Here is a 20380-nt window from a genome sequence, read left to right on the forward strand (position 1 = left end):
GGGTCGTTATCCTATTTTAATCTTTGTCAATTTATAGGCAAATAACAAATAAATACATCAATAGCATCTTGTGAAACATCTGGTTTCTTTTTTTGTTAATTAAATGTTATTGAGGTAACATTGGTTTATAACATTATGTGGGTTTCATGTGTACAGCCTTGTATTTCTACTTCTGTATTCACTACAGCATGTTCACCACCAAAAATTTAGTTTCCATCTGTCATCATATGGTTGATCCCCTTTACCCATTTTGTTCTCCCTCCCTGCCAACCCCAGCACTTTGGTAACCACTACTCTGTTCTCTGTATCTACATGTCTATTTTTGTTTGGTTCTGTTTGTTTATTTAGTTAGTTTTTTATATTCTACATATGAGTGAAATCATACAGTATTTATCTTTCTCCCTCTGACTTATTTCTCTTAGCATAATAATCTCTTGCTATTATCACAGATAGCAAGATTTCATCTTTTTTATGGCTGAATAGTATTTCTCTGAGTGTGTGTGTGTGTGTGCGTGTGTGTATCATCTTTATCCATTCATCCATTGATGGGCACTTAGATTGCTTCCATATCTTGGCTATTGTAAATAATGGTGCAGTGAACACAGGAGTGCATATTTTTTTTAATGTGTTTTCATATTTTTTGGATAAATACCCAGAAGTGGGGGATAGCTGGATCATCTTTTCATGTGCCTGTTGGCCATTTGTGTGTCTTCTTTGGAAAAATGTGTGCTCAGGTCCTCTGCTCACTTTTCAGTCAGGTTGTTTGTTTTGCTGTTGTTGTTGTTGAGTCGTGTGAGTTCATTATATCTTTTGGTTATTAACCCCTTTGGATGTTAACCCCAGATATATGACTTGCAAATATCTTCTCTCATTTGGTAGGTTTCTTTGTTTTGTTGATGGTTTCCTTTGCTGTGCAGAAGCTTTTTAATTTGATGTAGTCCCATTTATTTATTTTGCTTTTGTTTCCTTTGCCTGAGGAGACATATCTAGAAACATATTGCTAAGACCTGTGTCAAAGAGCATACTGACTGTGTTTTCTTCTAAGAATTTTATAGTTTCAGGTTGTACATTCAAGTCTTTAATCTATATTGAGTTGATTTTTTGTGTGTGTATGGTTAGAGATAGTGGCATAGTTTCATTCTTTTGCACGTAGCTGTCCAGTTTTCCCAGCACCACTTATTGAAGAGACTATCCTTTCTCCATTTTATGTTCTTTGTTGTAAATCAATTGTCTGTACATATGTGGGTTTATTTCTGGACCCTCAGTTCTGCTCACTTGATCTAAGTATCCATTTTTCCACCACTACTACACTGTTTTGATTACTATGGCTTTGTAATATAGTTTGAAGTCAGGGAATGTGATACCTCCAGCTTTGTTCCTTTTTCACAAGATTGCTTTGGCTATTTGGAATATATTGTGATTCCATATAAATTTTAGAATTTTTTTGTTCTATTTCTGTAAAAAATGTCCTTTGGATTTTAATAGAAATTGCATTGAATCTGTAGATTGTTTTAGGTAATGTGGATATTTTATCAGTGTTAATTCTTCCAATCCATGAGCACAGACTATCTTTGCATTTATTTGTGTCTTATTCAGTTTTTTCCCACAGTGTCTTACAGTTTTCAGTGTACAAGTCTTTCACCTCCTTCATTAGATTTATTCCCAGGTGTTTTATTCCTTTATTTTCGAGTTGAAAATGGTATTGTTTTCTTAGTTTCTTTTTCTGCTATCTCACTGTTAGCATATAAAAATGCAACAGATTTTTGTATGTTGAATTTTTTTTTTTTTTTTTTTGCGGTACGCGGGCCTCTCACTGTTGTGGCCTCTCCCGTTGCGGAGCACAGGCTCCGGATGCGCAGGCTCAGCGGCCATGGCTCACAGGCCCAGCCGCTCCACGGCATGTGGGATCCTCCCAGACCAGGGCACGAACCTGTGTCCCCTGCATCGGCAGGCGGACTCTCAATCACTGCGCCACCAGGGAAGCCCTGTATGTTGATTTTATACCCTGAAATTTTACTGCATTTGTCTATTATTTCTATTAGTGCTTTGATGGAGTCTTTAGGGTTTTCTGTACATAAAATCATGTCATCTGCAAATAGTGACAGTTCTACTTCTTTCCAATTTAATGCCTTTTATTTCTTTTTCCTGCTTAATTGCTCTGGCTAGGACTTCTAATACGGTGTTGAATAAGAGTGGTGAGAGTGGGCATCCTTGTCTTGTTCCTAATTTTAGAGTGCTAGCCTTCAGTTTTTCACCACTGAGTAGGAAAATCTGGTTTCTTTAATCACTCTTAATATTGGTAGGGGTTTTTTTGTTTTGTATGTTACAAAATCCTCTTTTCATTCCATAAACTGCTTTTCATTCTGTAGTTTACTTTTTTCATTGAGGTTTTAGTCTCGATGTTTTGCAGGAGCGTTTGATAGATAAAATATGTTAGCCATTTGTCTGGGAAATATTTCCCAGGGTAGTGTTTTCTTTGTAAAACATTAAGCTGTTACATTGGCTACTTGAAGAATTACAGTCTTAATTAACAAATTAAAAATGTTCTTCGCTAAATGATTCCCTTTTACCTTGTGGCTGCTACAGGCCTCACTTCTTTAAGTCACAGCACATGTGGTACCATCTCACCTGGGGTGGCCCTTTTTCACAGCCTCAGAAACAAGAAACCACTTTATATAATTCTGTAGCATTGCTGTGTTGAATATAAATGAATGTGTTTGCAAATTCCACTTAAGGATTGCATTTATCATTCTCATGGCTTAAAGTTACTAGGCTGCACAAGAATTTCATGAAGGATCCATCTGAAGGGTATATGAGATTGCCTATCCAAAGTGGTGTTACTGACAAATGCTGGAGAATTTGAGAGAAGGCTGTGACCAGGGTCAGCCTGAGCAGTTGCTGCTTGTGGGAGGCCCTGACTTGAAATGGCTCTGTTGTGATTTCAACAGGCAGAGAGAGAGAAAAAGACATTGTGGGTCTTGCTCTATTCTTGTAGAAGCAAGAAAAGCCTCTTCCAACACAGAGCAAGTAAATAAAAATAAATGGCAATGTCAGTACCTGGGCCAGCTGCGCACCCACAATTGAATTGCCCAGTAGCAAGATTCTGCTGCTTGTGTAAGCCCAGATGACCTTCTGGACTACTCTCTACACGCCAAGCACACAGTGGCCTTGAGTCTTGGATCAAACTTGGCAGTAAAATTACATGATCTCCATGCTTCTGCTTGGAGGGAATTTTGTTCTGTTCTGTATCTTTATTTCAGGTTCACATGCGTGGGCTCAAATAGTCACACTGTGTAACTATAGAAGACTGTAAATGATATTCCTTGATATGCTGAATAGCTGTGCAGGAATATAAATGATATTTATGGGGAAGTTGGGAGTGCTTTAAATATTGTGAAAATGCTGACTTTGACACATAGGGGATAATGATGCAGAAACAGTAGGCTCTTTGTAAACTGTTTAATGGCAACAATTTTCTAAATCAAAGCAATCTACACTTCCCCATTTACAATTTTATCTCTGACTACTACAGTCTCATAAAGAGGTTTAGTACACAAAATCTTTTGCTTTTCTGAATGGTTATCCAGTACTCTGATGCTTCAAACTGTTTATATTTTATCCTTTAAAACCTAGAAATGTTTCATGGGGGGTTGGTAGGGCATGTCATTTTGGCTGAAATATGGTATTGTTAATAGATACAAAATTTAAGAGGTACAAGTTTTAAACATGTGAGATGGTTTCCTTCTATAGTGTTTTATATCCTAGATAAATATTAATACTTATATAAATGGGTTTGTGTGCTTGCATGGAAATAATATAGTGGTAATGTACACATGTCTCTATTGAGTAATGGGTGTGCAGTGGTAAATGCCAGAAGGATTACACTGTGCAACTCAATTTTGTTTAATTTTTCAAATATGGCAAAGTTTAATCTGTATATTAACTTCTGTATTTGCTAAATTATAGACATTTACTTTTTTTTTTTTTTTTTTTGCGGTGCGCGGGCCTCTCACTGTTGTGGCCTCTCCCGTTGCGGAGCACGGGCTCCGGACGCACAGGTCCAGCGGCCGTGGCTCACGGGCGCTGCTCTGCGGCATGTGGGATCCTCCCGGACTGAGGCACGAAGCCGTGTCCCCTTGCATCGGCAAGCGGACTCTCAACCACTGCGCCACCAGGGAAGCCCAGACATTTACCTTTCAATGCACATTTTTCTCCATGTGTGAGCTGAAAATAATTCTTGTAATCTAATTATATTTGACTGTAGACAGTGCTGTTTACCTTTCTTAATGCCTATGTTTATTTCTGACCTGCTATATCTTCATTTAATGAGTTTCTCTAGAATTTCCAGTGAACCCCCTTTGCTTGCATCAGATGAAAAAATAAGTTAATAAGAAGAACAGAAGTATTAGAGAAAAATACCTGCGAGAAAACACTTGAATGTTTCTAAAGGGACTTAGAAAGAAGTTTCCTACTGTGTTTTCTTTTTTTCGTATGGAACATTTTTAGAAGTGAAGATTCTGCTGTATTCTGCTCTGAGTACATTTGAATCACACATCTCGATGTTAGTAAGTTTTCTCTGATTCCACGTTTCATTTTTATTTACAGGAAGAGATTTCTTTTATTCGGCAGAGTAATTTTCATAATCTCTGATGGTGTAAGGCATGGGAGGAAAAGTACACCTAGGTTTGTGCTCAGAAACACAGTATCCCAACTTTATGTGTCTCTGGGACTTTACAGTAAACTTTTATTTTAAATGTTTTTCTGTGTGCTCACAAGAATTTAGAGGATATGAAACACATACTACATTTTTTTTACCCTCAAACACTGAATAAAAACTCATGCATGGAAGTGCCTAATAAAATGTATAAAGTCCAAAGGAAGGAAGAGGAATTTTATGAATCTGGTACAGACCTGACAGAAAAAATTAGGTTAAAAAGCAGAACAATCCCTTTGTGGGGAGCATCACTAACCAGTGGAAAGATGGAGAAGATTTGCACATTTAATTTCTGGTGGACTTGACTGTGTATAACTTTTGGTTCATGATGTCTATTTTCTCTGGAGGATTTCCACGTCAGTTTTATCATGTTGGAATTCTTAAAAGAAAAAAAAATTCTCTAAATTGAAAAAATCTTTGGCTTTACCTGATTCTCTCTTTCTACTTTGCATATTCTCCTGGGGAAAAAGTGGAAATGAACTCTAGCTTGGGGTATGGGAGGTAAAAACTGTCAGTGGAAGCCATGATATTATCATTATTTAGACTAATAGGAAATGACAGGAACTGTGTAGAAATAATCATTGTCTTTGTGAGAAGTTGCAAATCAGATTAGAGACTTTCAATCATAGTGACTAATTAAATATATATTTATATAGAGAGTAATGAAAACTCATTAGGGCTGCAAAGATTTTTTTTCATAAATATGTTTGAGGAGTCAATTTAAACATTGGTGATATATGGAATTTCAAAGTGTATTTTCCTCGTTAATCATATGTGCTGTTTTACTGCTTTTTTTTTAGTATATAGTTTCAGGATCAATGTATGGATTGTAGTTGGAGCAGGGTTAATTGTCAGAAAGAAAATGGAGGGAAAATATAGAATAGGGGAATTTTCACAGAACATCTTACCTTCAGGGAAAATATAAAACCATGAAATGAAAAGAGTCATATATAATTACAAATATATGTAAAATTTGTATAGATATTTGTATATATGTACAGTTTTATATGTATAAATATTACATTTTCATATAACCAAGAATTTTTAAGCATAAATATTCATCATTTGATACAATAAAAAATCAGATAAAAATTTGTATAGTGGTCTTCAATGTACCATGGAATCAGTGGCTCATCTGGACAGTAGATAATGGAGGGTCACCATTCTAAATATTTATTTCTTTATTAGCTATCGTGAGAGGGCAGAAAGACTTCACTACTCCTTCATTTACCCAGTTTTATGATTTCCAATGATTCCATGTGTCAGATGTTGGCATTCACAGCAATGATTTTGTCTTTGTGTTTGTTTCTGTAAAACCACACTGGACCTCTTCAGAGTAACACAGCACATCACTGCAGACCAGAAAATCCATGCATTCGAGCACAATAGCCGTTTTTCTTTATGTTAATTGAAGCTTGATAGAAGTTGAACTAAAATGAAGCAAATATAAGAGAGGGATGCTCACCACCATTAAAAGGAGAGTGAAGAACAACTTAATGTTTTGGAAAATGTCCTTTGAGGTTTGTGGCGTGAGTGTGGTCAACAGATCGCACCAGTTGACAATTTAAAATAATGAACTCATTGGACCAGAAGTAGGTTCTTTGTGCGAAGAGCCGAAACAGAGGCTGACCCCTTGAGCAGCAGCTGTGGTAACTCAGGAGACAGTAACCTACCTACCCATGGAGTAGGTTTTTTAGGGCATATATTCAGCCAGTCTCCTTTAGAGGATTTGTAACCCATATATTTTTGAGATATTTTGAGAAGGAGATTGCTTAAATTGTGTGATGGAAATGTGGCATGCACCCAGTCGTCTTTAGTCTTCTCAGTTAAATCCGAAAAACATGTGGTCACTTTCATTGCAACTGCCATGCGTTCTCTGGGATGAAGTGAGAGTTCTCGTATGAATATTGATGAAAGTTTTTGTTAGAGTCATCATCATCGGTATCATTTTTTCCCAAGTATGCTTAGAGCTCATTCTCCTAAACTTGTGACATGATGTTTAGGATTTGGTTGGAAGGTATACGAGTGCCATCATGCATTGTTCATGCTCCAACACATTCCTCCTTGCTAAGTTCACCGCTAGGAGCCTTGACATGGTCGTAAGTAGCAAAGAGAGAAGGCGACCTGGCCTCAAGGTCAGTGCTCCCAGCACTTTATCATGGCCTTCCTAATTTGTGATTTGTGTATGGTGAATTTCACTCTGTAGCACTCTCTAGAATTCAATTTAAATTTATAATGTATAGCCAAAGAGGTCACATGATGGGAGACCAAGGGTGTTGACTAAAGACTAATGAAAGTCTAACATGAGCAGAGCTAAGGATAACCTGGGAACTAAATGCAAAGGACAAATATTAATATTTTATCTTTCTTTATTTGGAGTTCTTCAGATTACAAAAGTGGTACCTCCTTGTCTGGTCAAATGAAACAAGACGATGGAAAGATGTATAAAGGCAAAGCTGATTATCTTCCTTTCCTCCTGACTTTATCCTAATTTCCCCACCTGATAAAAGCAGTATTGACAGCTCAGTGTCTATCTTTTTTTTTTGTTATTTAACATCTTTATTGGAGTATAATTGCTTTACAATACTGTGTTAGTTTCTGCTGTATAACAAAGTGAATCAGATATATATGTATACATATATCCCCATATCCCCTCACTCTTGAATCTCCCTCCTGCCCTTCTTATCCCACCCCTCTAGGTGGTCACAATGCAACGAGCTGACTTCCCTGTACTATTCAGCTGCTTCCCACTAGCTAGCTGTTTTACATTTGGTAGTGTATATATGTCCATGCCACGCTCTCACTTTGGCCCACCTAAAATTCCCCCTCCCTGTGTCCTCAAGTTCATTCTCTACATCTGCATCTTTTTTTTAATTTTTGAATTTTATTTCATTTATTTTTTTATACAGCATGTTCTTATTAGTTATCTATTTTATACATATTAGTGTTTACATGTCAATCCCAATCTCCCAGTTCATCCCACCACCATCCCCACCCCCCCGCATATGTTTGTTCTCTACATCTGTGGCTATTGTAAATAGTGCTGCAATGAACATTGGGGTGCATGTGTCTTTTTGAATTATGGTTTCCTCTGGCTATATGCCCAGTAGTGGGATTCCCGGGTTATATGGTAATTCTATTTTCAGTTTTTTAAGGAACCTCCATACTGTTCTCCATAGTGGCTGTATCAATTCACATTCCCACCAACAGTGCAGGAGGGTTCCCTTTTCTCCACACCCTCTCCAGCATTTGTTGTTTGTAGATTTTCTGATGATGCCCATTCTAACTGGTGTGAGGTGATACCTCATTGTAGTTTTGATTTGCATTTCTCTAATAATTAGTGATGTTGAGCAGCTTTTCATGTGCTTCTTGGCCATCTGTATGTCTTCTTTGGAGAAATGTCTATTTAGGTCTTCTGCCCATTTTTGGACTGGGTTGTTCGTTGTTTTGATATTGAGCTGCATGATCTGCTTGTAAATTTTGGAGATTAATCCTTCGTCAGTTGCTTCATGTGCAAATATTTTCTCCCATTCTGAGGGTTGTCTTTTCATCTTGTTTGTAGTTTCCTTTGCTTTGCAAAAGTTTTTAAGTTTCATTAGGTCCCATTTGTTTTTGTTTTTATTTCCATTACTCTAGGAGGTGGATCAAAAAGATCTTGCTGTGATTTATGTCAAAGAGTGTTCTTCCTATGTTTTCCTCTAAGAGTCTTATACTGTCTGGTCTTATATTTAGGTCTCGAATCCATTTTGAGTTTATTTTTGTGTGTGGTGTTAGGGAGTGTTCTAATTTCATTCTTTCACATGTAGCTGTCCAGTTTTCCCAGCACCAGTTATTGAAGAGACTGTCTTTTCTCCATTTTATATGCTTGCCTCTTTGTCATAGATTAGTTGACCATAGGTGCATGGGTTTATCTCTGGGCTTTCTATCCTGTTCCAGTGATCTATATTTCTCTTTTTGTGCTAATACCGTATTGTCTTGATTACTGTAGCTTTGTAGTATAGTCTGAAGTAGGGAACCTGATTCCTCCAGGACCGTTTTTTTTCCCTCAAGACTGCTTTGGCTATTCGGGGTCTTTTGTGTCTCCATACAAATTTTAAGATTTTTTGTTCTAGTTTTGTAAAAAATGCCATTGGTAATTTGATAGGGATTGCATTGAATCTGTAGATTGCTTTGGGTACTATACTCATTTTCACAATGTTCATTCTTCCAATCCAAGAGCATGGTATATCTCTCCGTCTGTTTGTATCATCTTAAATTTCTTTCATCAGTGTCTTATAGTTTTCTGCATATAGGTCGTTTGTCTCCCTAGGGAGGTTTATTCCTAGATATTTTATTCTTTTTGTCGCAGTGGTAAATGGGAGTGTTTCCTTAATTTCTCTTTCAGATTTTTCATTATTAGTGTATAGGAATGCAAGTGATTTCTGTGCATTAATTTTGTATCCTGCAACTTTACCAGATTCATTGATTAGCTCTAGTAGTTTTCTGGTGGCATCTTTAGGATTCTCTATGTATAGTATTTCATCTGAAAACAGTGACAGTTTTACTTCTTTTTTTCCAATTTGTATTCCTTTTATTTCTTTTTCTTCTCTGATTGCCGTGGCTAGGACTTCCAAAACTATGTTGAATAATAGTGGCGAGAGTGGACATCCTTGTTTTGTTCCTGATCTTAGAGGAAATGCTTTTAGTTTTTCACCATTGAGAATGATGTTTGCTGTGGGTTTGTCATATGTGGCCTTCATTATGTTGAGGTAGGTTCCCTCTGTGCCCACTTTCTGGAGAGTTTTTATCATAAATTGGTGTTGAATTTTGTCAAAAGCTTTTTCTGAATCTATAGAGATGATCATATGCTTTTTATTCTTCAGTTTGTTAATATGGTGTATCACATTATTGATTTGTGTATATTGAAGAGATACACAAGTGGGATAAATCCCACTTGATCATGGAGTATGATCCGTTTAATTTGTTGTTGGATTCTGTTTGCTAGTATTTTGTTGAGGATTTTTGCATCTATATTCATCAGTGATATTGGCCTGTAATTTTCTTTTTTTTTTTTTTTTTTTTTTTGTAGTATCTTTGTGTGCTTTTGATATCAGGGTGTTGGTGGCCTCATAGAATGAGTTTGGGAGTGTTCCTTCCTCTACAATTTTTTGGAAGAGTTTGAGAAGGATAGGTGTTAGCTCGTCTCTAAATGTTTGATAGAAATCACCTGTGAAGCCATCTGGTCCTGGACTTTTGTCTGTTGGAAGATTTTTAATCACAGTTTGAATTTGAAATCTTGTGATTGTTCTGTTCGTATTTTCTATTTCTTCCTGGTTCAGTCTTGGAAGGCTATACCTCTCTAAGAATTTGTCCATACACATTCTCTTGTATATTATTTGTTGCTTTTTCCTTGCTGCTTTTAATATTTTTTTTTGTATTTAATTTTTGATAGTTTATTTAATATGTGTCTCGGCATGTTTCTCCTTGGATTTATCCTGTATGAGACTCTCTGTGCTTCCCAGACTTAATTGACTATTCCTTTCCCATGTTAGGGAACTTTTCAACTATAATCTCTTCAAATATTTTCTCAGACCCTTTCTTTCTCTCTTCTTCTTCTGGGACCCCTATAATCGAACATTGAGGAGTTTACTGTTGTCCCCAAGGTCTCTGAGACTGTCCTCAATTCTTTTCATTCTTTTTTCTTTATTCTGCTCTGCAGTAGTCATTTCCACTATTTTATCTTCCAGGTCACTTATCCATCCTTCTGTCTCAGTTATTCTGCTATTGATCCCTTCTAGAGAATTTTTAATTTCATTTATTGTGTTGTTCATCATTGTTTGTTTGCTCTTTAGTTCTTCTAGGTCCTTGTTAAACATTTCATGTATTTTCTGCATTCCTTTTCCTAGATTTTGGATCATCTTTACTATCATTACTCTGAATTCTTTTTCAGGTAGAATGCCTATTTCTTTTTCATCTGTTTTGTCTGGTGGGGTTCTACCTTGATCTTTCATCTGCTGCATATTTCTCTGTCTTCTCACCTTGCTTAACTTATTGTGTTTGGAGTTTCCTTTTCTCAGCCTGCAGGTTTGTAGTTCCTGTTGTTTTTGGTGTCTGCCCCCAGTGGGTAGGGTTTGTTCAGTGGGTTGTGTAGACTTCCTGGTGGAGGGGACTGGTGTCTGTGTTCTCGTGGGTGGGACTGGATCTTGTCTTTCTGGTCGGCAGGGCCACATCCGGTGGTGTGTTTTGGGGTGTCTGTGAACTTAGTATGATTTTAGGCAGCCTCTCTGCTAATGGGTGGTGCTGTGATCCAGTCTTGCTAGTTGTTTGGCATGGGGCGCCCAGTACTGGAGCTTGCTGGTCGTTGAGTGGTGCTGGGTCTTAGCATCAAGACAGAGATCTCTGGGAGAGCTCTTGCCGATTGATATTACATGGGGCCAGGAGGTCTCTGGTGGTCCAGTGTCCTGAACTCAGCTGTCCCGCCTCAGGCTCAGGCCTGACACCAGGACGGGGCACCAAGACTCTGTCAGCACACGGCTTGCAGTGCGAAGCCGGCTTTGTGCTTCCCTCTCTCCTTCTCCAAGGCTGCTGGGGCTGCAGCAGCCATGCTGTCCTCCGCCGCTGCCTCTTAAGAGCCACATGGCTCCGGAGGGGAGGGCACAAGGGGTGGGGGTGTGCGGAGGGATGGACCTGGGTGCCAAGCCCTGTGTAGCAGGAAGCGGCGACACCTGGGTCACGATGCCTCTAGATTTCGCTCTCTGTTTTTCAAAATATAACTTAAACCCCCTTATTTCCCCTCCCGCCCAGACCTCCTGTGACGGTTACTGGCAGGTGGCTCACGCGTGCGCTGGCCGGACTGGCCGAGTGCCTCCTGAGCATCCCCTGGCCTCACCCCTATCTTTTTTTTCATTTTATTTTTGGCCGCGCCACACTTCACGCAGGATCTTAGTTCCCCGACCTGGGATCGAACCCATGCCCTCTGCAATGGAAGTGTGGAGTCTTAATCACTGGCCCACTAGGGAAGTCCCAGTGTCTATCTTTACACCTTTTAAAATTGCTTATACAAATATATTAAAGCAGATGTAATCCCCATATCATTGGTGGTGTTTTACCAAAATAAAAATCATTCTGTTCACATTAATTTGCTTTTTTGACTAAAGAAATATATCATGGAGTGAACAAATTGTGAGTACAAGGCATGCAGTCAGGGGAGCAAGTTTGGGAGTGTCTGGAATATTGTTACGCACAGTTGGGAGAGAAGCAAGTTCAATGATTACAAAGGCTATTGCATGCTATAGGATAAGATAGATGTACCAAATATTAATTAATCAGTAAAGATTAGTTTCTTTATTTCTAGCATTCATAGATACAGACATGCTAGTTGGAGCTTTAGATTAACCTGGGAAAATCAGTGTGGAGTTACCACACTGAGAAGTTCTCATCTATCGATGAGAAAAGGAACTTTAAGATGGCAATGAAATGCTCTTTCTCTGTGATCAGAATGACAAACATAAAAAGTTCTGATAATTCCAAAAATTGGATAGGATGTAAAGAAGAGTAACACATGTGCTGCTAGCTGTAAAAATAGGAAAATATTTTTTTCATTATCTAATAAAGTTGAAGGTTATGTGTATCCAAATCCCGCATATTCGTTCTAGAAATGTACTTGAGAACAAACGTTCTCAAATAGCTTTGTCTCAGGATCCTTTTAGAGTCTTAAAATGTATTGAGAACCCCAAAGAGCTTTTGTTTCTGTAGGTTTTATCTGTGGATCTTTACCAGTATGACCAATCTTTACCAATTTACCCATCTTTTCCAATATAAATTTTAGACCATTTTCAGGTATTTATTATTATGCTTAGAATAACAAAAATATACCCAGTACGTAAACAGCATATTTTTATGACAAAGAGCTATGCTTTGCAAAACAAAAACTTACTAAAAAACATGATGTTGCTTTTTCATTTTTGCAAATCTTTTTAATGTTTGGCCAAATAGGAAACAACTCATATCTGCTTCTGGATTCAATCTGTTGTGCTATGTAGTTTTGGTCCCAGTATATGAGGAAAGTCTAGCTCCACAGTGATGTATATTTGACAAAGGAAGGAGTGGGTTTTTTTGGGTTTTTTTGTGTTTTTTTTGTGGTAAGTGGCCACTGTTGTGGCCGCTCCCATTGTGGAGCACAGGCTCCGGACGCACAGGCTCGGCAGCCATGGCTCACGGGCCCAGCCGCTCCGCGGCATGTGGGATCTTCCCGGACCGGGACAGGAACCCGTGTCTCCTGCATCGGCAGGCGGACTCTTAAACACTGCGCCACCAGGGAAGCCCTCAGGAAGGAGTGTTTTAATAGCCTTTTTAGATATTTATGGACATTCTTTTTGATACTACATGCAACTTGACATGTGGTAGTTTTGTAAAGTTTTGTAAAGTTTTGTAGTTTGTAAAGTTTTGTAGTAGTTTGTAAAGTTTTGTAAAACGGCAATGTAAAACAATGTCAAAGAACATTTATACTGTTTCTATTCTGGTAGCTTGCATTTTGGTTGGGTGTTCATCCACAATAATCTTGTGATATCATGCAACAGTTAATTAGAAAATATTGATTCACTGAGTTCTGCAGATCTTCCAAATGTGGATGCATTCATAATGCAGTAGAAAAATCGTGGGATAGGGAGGGTGGGAGATGAGGCTCAAGAGGGTCGGGTTATGGGGATATGTGTATACATACAGCTGATTCACTTTGCTATACAGTGGAAACTAACACAACATTGTAAAGCAATTATACTCCAGTAAAGATGAAAAGAAAAATTGAGAAGTGAAGGAGTAAAAGAAAAAAAAATTCTAACAGTAAAGATGAATCTATGTTACATCCAGTTTCAATACAAATCATAAAAATTTAAAAAAATCGCTTTCATTCATATTACTACTAATTTCATCTGAACGGTCTTTGAGTATTAGGAAGCTATAAATTCACAGTGGCAGATAAAAGTTTTCAACAATTCTAATTTTCAAACGAAAGCACAAATTTCGTTATTGGCAATGAGTACTGTCAGTTTTTTAGTTTTGTTTGAAATGATAATCTCACTGTTTATTTTCGAGAAAATTTCTGCTAAATACTCAAATTTGAATAATAGTTTTTTTCAGTCTTTCTTCTAGTGTAACAGTGTTCCATGAAAAAAAAGTTAGTTTAGTTTATAACTCAGTTACACAAGGGCTCTTCTACTTCAGTATGCAAGAGGAGCGCTGTATGCGTAATATTTGTTATTTAAAAAGCATGGACTGAAGAATGGAGACCTAATAAAATAAACGGTTTTTACTGCTTCATCGAAGTCCTCAGGCTGACACTTCTTTTTTTTTTCGTTGCAAGTGTGTGGCAGTAAAAGATGCAGTAGAGTATGGTGCCGATATATCAGTTTTGCCCGCAGTTTACTCACCATTGGTTTTACACCATCAGTTGAATGTCAATGCAGTGAAAAAAGAAAATCACACTTTAGTATTATTAGTAGACTAGAGTTTTCTTCCTGGTCCTGTGGTTGTGGGGAAATCTCAGGGTTCTGTGGATCACATTTTGAGAATAATTATCTTAGAAAAACTTGCATGTGTTCACCATATTATAGGTACCAGTATGTTTTAGTTTGTGTGTAATACAAAAATACTTGGAAATAATTCCAGTGCCTGTTAACTTGAGGATGGAGAAATACATTGCAGCGCACAGGCATACCTCACTGTATCACACTCCAATTTATTGTGCATTGTATATAATGCCTTTTCTTTTCGTTGAAGGTTTGTGACACCCTTGCATCAAGCGAGCCTGTTGACGTCATTTTTCCAACAGCCTTTGCTCACTTTGTGCCTCTGTGTCCCATTTTTGGTAATTCTCATTAGATTTCAAACTTTTATATTATTATTCTATTTGTTATGGTAATCTGTGATCAGTGATCTTTGATCTTACTATTGTCATTGTTTGGGGGACCCACAAACCACACCCATATGAGAGGCCACACTTGATTGATGAATTTTGTTTGTGTTCTTCTTGCTCCACTGACTGGCTTTTCTCCCTCCCCTTCTCCTCCAGCCTCTCTTTTCTGGGAGGTGGAAAAATATTGAAATTAGACCAATTAATAACCCTTCAATGGCCTCTAAGTGTTCAGATGAAAGGAAGAGTCCCATGTCTCTCACTTTAAATTAAAAGCTACAAATGATGAAGCCTAGTAAGGAAGGCAAGATAGACGGAAAGCTAAGCCTCTTGTACCCGTTAGCCAAGTTGTAAATGCAAAGGAAAAGTTCTGGAAGGAAATTAAATGTGCTACTCCAGTGAACACACAAATGATAAGAAAGGAGAACAGCCTTATTGCTGATATGGAGAAAGTTTGATTGTTCTGGTTAGAAGATCAAACCAGCTACAACACTGCCTTAAGCCAAAGTCTAATCAAGAGCGAGACCCTGTCTTCAATTCTGTGAAGGCTGAGAGAGACAAGGAAGCTGCAGAAGACAAGTTGGAAGCTGGCAGCAGTTGGTTTGTGAGGTTTACGGAAAGAAGCCATATTCATAACATAAAAGCGCAAGGTGAAGCAGCAAATGCTGATGTAGAAGCTGCAGAAAGTTATCCAGAAAATCTAGCCAAGATCATTCGTGACGGTGGTACACTAAACAACAGATTTTCAATATAGACCAAACAGCCTTCTGTTGGAAGAAGATGCCATCTAGGACTTTCATAGCTAGAGAGGAAAAGTCAATGCCTGGCTTCAAAGGACAGGCTGAGTCTCTTATTAGGGGCTAATGTATTTGGTGACTTCAAGTTGAAGCCAGTGCTCATTTACCATTCTTAAAATCCTACGGCCTTTAAGAAAGATGTTAAATCTACTCTGCCCGTGCTCTATAAATGGAACAGCAAAGACGGGATGACAGCACACCTCTATACAACATGATTTACTGGATATTTTAAGCCCACTGTGGAGACCCTACTGCTCAGAAAAAAAGCTTTCTTTCAGAATATTACTGCTCATTGACAAAGCATATGGTCATCCAAGAGCTCTGATGGAAATGTACAACAAGATTAACGTTGCTTTCATGCCTGCTAACACAGCAGCATTTTGTAGCCAATGGATCCAGGAGAAATTTTGACTTTCAAGTCTTACCATTGAAGAAACAAGTTTTGTAAAACTATTACTGCCAGAGATAGTGATTCCTCTGATGGTTCTGGGCAAAATAAAGTAAAAATCATCTGGAAAGTATTCAACATTCTAGGTGCCATTAAGAACATTTGTGATTAGATATGAGAATATATGTATATGTATAGCTGACTCACCTTGTTAAAAAGCAGAAACTAACACACCATTGTAAAGCAATTATACTCCAATAAAGATGTTTAAAAAAAAAACATTTGTGATTCATGGGAAGAGGTAAAAATATCAACATTAACAGGAGTTTGGAAGAAGGTGATTCGAACCCTCATGAGTAACTTTGAGGGGTTCAGGACTTCACTGGAGGAGGTAACTGCAGATGTGAGGGAAACAGCAGGAGAACTAGAATTCGAAGTGGAGCCTGAAGATGGGACTGAATTGCTGCAATCTCACGATAAAGCCTCGAAGGATGAGGAATTGCTTCTTATGGATAAGCAAAGAAAGTGGTTTCTTGAAAGGGACTCTACTCAGGCTGAAGATGCTGTGAAGATTGTTGGAAAAACACCAGGGATTGGGAATATTATACAGGCTTAGTTGATAAAGCAGGAGTAGGGTTTGAGAGGATTAACTTCAACTCTGAAAGATGTTCTACTGTGGGTAAAATACTGTCAAACAGCATTGCCTGCTCCAGAGAAATTTTTCATCCAAGAGTCAATCAGTGTGCAAACGTCACTGTTGTCTCACTTTAAGGAATTGCCACAGCTTCTTCAAAATGCTGCAGCCAGCAACATCGAGGTAGGACCCTCCACCAGCCAAAAAAAGATTATGACTTGCTGAAGATTTAGATGATGGTTAGCCTTTATAAGATTTAAAGTATTTTAAAGTAAGATATGTACATTTTTTAGACATAATGTTATTTCACACTTAATAGAGTACAGTATACTATGAACATAACTTTTATATGCACTTGGAAACCAAAAAACTTGTGTGGCTCACTTTATTGCCATATTTGCTTTACGATGGTGATCTGGAACTGAACCTACAATACCTCCAAGGTATTCCTTTGGTCACACAATGGGGTTCTATCTCAAGATCATAATGTTAGATGAAAAAAGAAAAATGAAACAATTATGGTACACTACTAAATATGCCTCTTCTAAAATATGATCTCTGTGAAATCGAGTGTCTTTGTGTATTTAATTCACGTTTGGATCGTAAATAAATACAAATTCCTAGCAAATAATAGGCACTCAATAAGTACTTTTTAAAATGAGATTTTTTTTTTTTTTTTTTTTTGCTGTACGCGGGCCTGTCACTGCTGTGGCCTCTCCCATTGCGGAGCACAGGCTCCGGATGCCCAGGCTCAGCAACCATGGCTCACGGGCCCAGCCGCTCCGCGGCATGTGGGATCTTCCCGGACCGGGGCACGAACCCACGTCCCCTGCATTGGCAGGCGGACTCTCAACCACTGTGCCACCAGGGAAGCCCTAAATGAGAAATTTTAATTAATAAAATCCAAGACTGTGCAAAACGCAACAATATAATGTTTAGAGAACAATAATGGAATAATAAGCTCCTTCACCACTTGTGGTTTCAAAACTTATTTCTAGCTTTAAAATGGACCCCAAAAGTGAGCTTACATTTTCCACGTAACTATTTTTGACATAATTACTTAAAAACAGTCAAATTTCCTATCCTCCATCTTCATTCTAAGTCTTTCTTTTTTTTTTTAACATCTTTATTGGAGTATAATTGCTTTACAATGGTGTGTTAGTTTCTGCTGTATAACATAGTGAATCAGCTATATGTATACATATATCACCATATCTCCTCCCTCTTATGTCTCCCTCCCAACCTCCCTATCCCACCCCTCTAGGTGGACACAAAGCACGAGCTGATCTCCCTGTGCTATGCAGCTGCTTCCCACTAGCTATCTATTTTGCATTTGGTAGTGTATATATGCCCATGCCACTCTCTCACTTCATCCCAGCTTACACTTCCCCCTCCCCATGTTCTCTTGTCCAGTCTCTACGTCTGCATCTTTATTCCTGTCCTGCCTCTAGGTTCTTCAGAACCATTTTTTTTTTTTAAGATTCCATATATATGTGTTAGCATTCGGTATTTTTTTTTCTCTTTCTGACTTACTTCACTCTGTATGACAGATTCTAGGTCCATCCACCTCACTACAAATAACTCAATTTTGTTTCTTTTTATGGCTGAGTAATATTCCATTGTATATATGTGCCACATCTTCTTTATCCATTCATCTGTCAATGGATAATTAGGTCACTTACATGTCCTGGCTACTGTAAATAGAGCTGCAATGAGCACTGTGGTACATGACTTTTTTTGAATCATAGTTTTCTCAGGGTATATGCCCACTAGTGGGATTGCTGGGTCATATGGTAGTTCTATTTTTAGTTTTTTACGGAACTTCCATACTGATCTCCATAGTGGATGTACCAATTCACATTCCCACCAACAGTGCAAGAGTGTTCCCTTTTCTCCACACCCTCTCCAGCCTTTATTGTTTGTAGATTTATTGATGATGGCCCTTCTGACCGGTGTGAGGTGATACCTCATTGTAGTTTTGATTTGCATTTCTCTAATGATTAGTGATGTTGACCATCCTTTCATGTGTTTGTTGGCAATCTGTATATCTTCTTTGGAGAAATGTCTGTTTAGGTCTTCTGCCCATTTTGGGATTGGGTGGTTTTTTTTTTTTGGATATTGAGCTGCATGAGCTGCTTGTATATTTTGGAGATTAATCCGTTGTCAGTTTCTTCTTTTGCAAACATTTTCTCCCATTCTCAGGGTTGTCTTTTCATCTTGTTTATGGTTTCCTTTGCTGTGCAAAAGCTTTTAAGTTTCATTAGGTCCCATTTGTTTATTTTTGTTTTTATTTCCATTTCTCTAGGAGGTGAGTCAAGACGGAACTTGCTGTGATTTATGTCAAAGAGTGTTCTGCCTATGTTTTCCTCTAAGAGTTTTACACTGTCTGTCCTTACATTTAGGTCTTTAATCCATTTTGAGTTTATTTTTGTGTATGGTGTTAGAGAGTGTTCTAATTTCATTCTTTTACATGTATCTGTCCAGTTTTCCCAGCACCACTTATTGAAGAGGCTGTCCTTTCTCCACTGTACATTCCTGCCTCCTTTATCAAAGATAAGGTGACCATATGTGCGTGGGTTTATCTCTGGGTTTTCTCTCCTGTTCCATTGATCTATATTTCTGTTTTTGTGCCAGTACTATATTGCCTTGATTACTGTAGCTTTGTAGTATAGTCTGAAATCAGGGAGTCTGATTCCTCCAGCTCTGTTTTTTCCCCTCAAGACTGCTTTGGCTATTCAGGGTCCTTTGTGTCTCCATACAGATTTTACGAGTTTTGTCCTAGTTTTGTAAAAAGTGCCATTGGTAGTTTGATAGAGATTGCATTGAATCTGTAGATTGCTTTGGGTAGTATAGTAATTTTCACAATATTGATTCTTCCAGTCCAAGAACATGGTATATATCTCTCCATCTGTTTGTATCATCTTAAATTTCTTTCATCAGTGTCTTACAGTTTTCTGCATACAGGTCTTTTGTCTCCCTGGGTAGGTTTATTCCTAGGTATTTTATTCTTTCTGTTGCAATGGTAAATTGGAGTATTTCCTTAATTTCTCTTTCAGATTCTTCATCATTAGTATATAAGAAGTGTGCAAGTACTCTTAACAGAGACCCCAATTCCAAATCCCCGAGACTCATTTTTTCCCAAAAGATTATTGAAAATCCTTTTTTCCTTTTCTTTTTCTTGCCCACCAAGTCCCCACATGGCTCATGAAGTATTTACACAATTATAAACTTTGAAAAGTTATAAGTGATCTTATAGAAGATTTTCTAAAATATCCCTGATAGTGATATTTCAAGCACCTGAACTCATAGTGTTAAATATATCTATACAGTTTGATTGCATTTTATAAAGGTAGACAAGCTCACGTATGCCCGTGTATGTATTTTTAAGTCTCATATATTATTGAAAATGGCACCATCAGGGTAGCATCTTCCTTGATAAATTGTAGTCAGAGCCATCCTACCTCTGGTGTTTTTCAAGATTATAGAAGCGAAGAACTGATCTTCTGCTCATGGAGAATGAAACTCATTATCCCCTAGAAAATATGGCGTTAAATAATATCATGTTCAAAAGAGAAAATTTAGTAATCTCATTGCTCCCAGGGAGCATTCATGCAGCTGTTGCCTAATATGAGAAGTTGTTTGTGTTAGTGGAAGTATAAATGATAAGGCTTTAATTTTATTTTTAATATTATTGAGAAAAAATTCAAGTTGAAATATGGAAGTGCTATTTTTCCCCTTTTAAGATTTAGACCCTTAGAAGTTCGATCAAAACTGGTGCTTAGGGCTTCCCTGGTGGCGCAGTGGTTAAGAATCTGCCTGCCAGTGCAGGGGACATGGGTTCTAGCCCTGGTCAGGGAAGACCCCACATGCTGCAGAACAACTAAGCCCATGAGCCAAAACTACTGAGCCTGTGCTCTAGAGCCCACGAGCCACAACTGCTGAGCCCATGCGCCACACC

General features: G+C 38.0%; 1 protein-coding gene across 3 annotated transcripts in view; it reads left to right on the plus strand.

Moving 5' to 3' along the window:
- UNC5D (unc-5 netrin receptor D) overlaps positions 1–20380 on the plus strand; it is a gene marked incomplete at both ends in the record, with an annotated part of 594860 nt that overhangs the window by 103602 nt on the left and 470878 nt on the right. The gene's annotated exons all lie outside the window — the stretch shown is intronic.

The sequence above is a fragment of the Grampus griseus genome, assembly GCF_964374135.1.
Source record: "Grampus griseus genome assembly, chromosome: 21".
Taxonomy (NCBI): Eukaryota; Metazoa; Chordata; class Mammalia; order Artiodactyla; family Delphinidae; genus Grampus; species Grampus griseus.